The sequence below is a fragment of the Coenobita brevimanus genome, chromosome 16, assembly GCF_032717465.1.
Source record: "Coenobita brevimanus isolate Jiangsu-jjx chromosome 16, ASM3271746v2, whole genome shotgun sequence".
Classification (NCBI taxonomy): Eukaryota; Metazoa; Arthropoda; class Malacostraca; order Decapoda; family Coenobitidae; genus Coenobita; species Coenobita brevimanus.
In genome coordinates, this window is record NC_136969.1 from 17,355,023 (window position 1) to 17,356,994 (window position 1,972).

Sequence of the window (1,972 nt, forward strand, 5' to 3'; positions counted from 1 at the left end):
TACCAAGAGAAGATGTGATAGCTATTGGTCTGTAATTGGAGGGGTCAGACGAACTTCCTTTCTTCACACAGAGCGTAAGTATAGAGTCTCGCTCCCTCTCTCTCTCGAGTTGCTAAGCCCTTCTCCCCTTCGACCTGCCTCTAGTATCGCTTGTCCCCTTCTGCCCTTTCTTTCCTAAATTCTGGTGAAACAGGAGACGTATCACATGTGTTCCTCGTGGATGGAAAGTTTAAGAAGCCTGTGTGTGATTATGTGTGTATATGTGTGTGTATGGTTACTAGGTCTTTGTTCACGAGAGGACTGCTGACAGCTAACTGCATCATCTCCTTACTGGCCGCTGTCATCAGCTTTCCTCAGTGTAACTTGCAAACTCATTTTTTTTTCCCAGGCTCGCAGAGGGCTGTCTATCTATCTATTTATCTATCTATCTATTATGATTTGTAATTATAATATGTAGTCCTGACATATATATATATACAGTATATATATATATATATATATATATATATATACAAAACGGCCATACCACGTTGAGTACACCGCTTCCCATCCGATCAGTGAAGTTAAGCAAAGTTGGGTCTGGTTAGTACTTGGATGGGTGACCGCCTGGGAACACCAGATGCTGTTGGCATCCCTACATGTCAAGTGGGGTTGGTGGAGGATTAGTGCCCCTCCCTGTAAAAACAATTAACTCTAAGCCCTTGGCCAACCCGTTTGGGATACATGGCGTCTGGCAACGAATGAATGAAAATATATATATATATATATATATATATATATATATATATATATATATATATATATATATATATATATATACATATATATATATATATATATATATATATATATATATATATATATATATATATATATATATATATATATATATATATATATATATATATATATATATATATATATATATATATATATATATATATATATAGCTCGACGCCCTAATCCCGCAAAGGGTGGCCGCAGACAAAACGCCTCCAAGTCACTCTGTCACCCACCATTTGACTACCCTCTCCCCAACTCACCCCCCGCGCCCGCATATACCTCTCAACTCCTTCCCTCCACTTCATCCTCGGTCTACCCCTCCCTCTCCCTCCCTCCACCTCACCTACATACACCCTCTTAGTCAGTCTTTCATTCTCCATTCTCTCCACATGTCCAAACCACCTCAGTGTATTTCTCCTAATCTTCTCAACCACATCCACATCTACCCCACAACGTTCCTTCACTTCTTCATTTGTCAACCTGTCCCTCCAAGTCACTCCACATGCTCCTCTCAAGTAACCCATTTCCACTGCTGTCACTCTTGACTTGTTCCCCTCTTGCAAGGTCCACGCCTCGCTTCCATATGTCATGCAGTGACTTTTTAACTTCCATACTCACCTCCCTATTTCTCATCACTGCTTTCAGTGTACCAACAACCTTCCTTCCCTGCTGTACCCTTTCACGTAGTTCATCGCCCAAAGTTCCATCCTTACTCATCACACTACCCAAGTACTTGAATGCACTCACATTCTCCATATCCTCACCATCCAACCTCACTGCACACTCTGTGACTTCATTCCTCTCAAACACAATAACTTTACTTTTGTTTACATTAACTTTCAGATTCCTCCTCCTACACACTGTCCCAAATTCATTCACCAAACCTTGCAACTCCCATTCATCTTCACTCAACAATACTATATCATCAGCAAACAGCAACACCGGAAGCTTCCAAATCTCACCCTCATTCATTAGGGCCATCCCCACATCCACTGCCCTACCTTGCACCTCCTTTACAACCCCATCCATATATATATTAAACAGCCATGGAGACATCACACACCCTTGTTTCAGTTCCACATTGATATCAAAGAACTCACTCAGCTCACCATCCACTCGCACCGTAGCCCTAGCTCCCTCGTACATACTCTTCACAGCACTCAACAATTTCCTCTCCACTCCATATATT

General features: G+C 41.3%; 1 non-coding gene across 1 annotated transcript; it reads left to right on the forward strand.

The window, feature by feature from the left end:
• Positions 1–512: 512 nt before the first annotated feature.
• Positions 513–630, forward strand: LOC145391096 (5S ribosomal RNA). Its single transcript, XR_013895785.1, has one exon. It is a non-coding gene; the product is annotated as a 5S ribosomal RNA (ribosomal RNA).
• Positions 631–1,972: the final 1,342 nt, after the last annotated feature.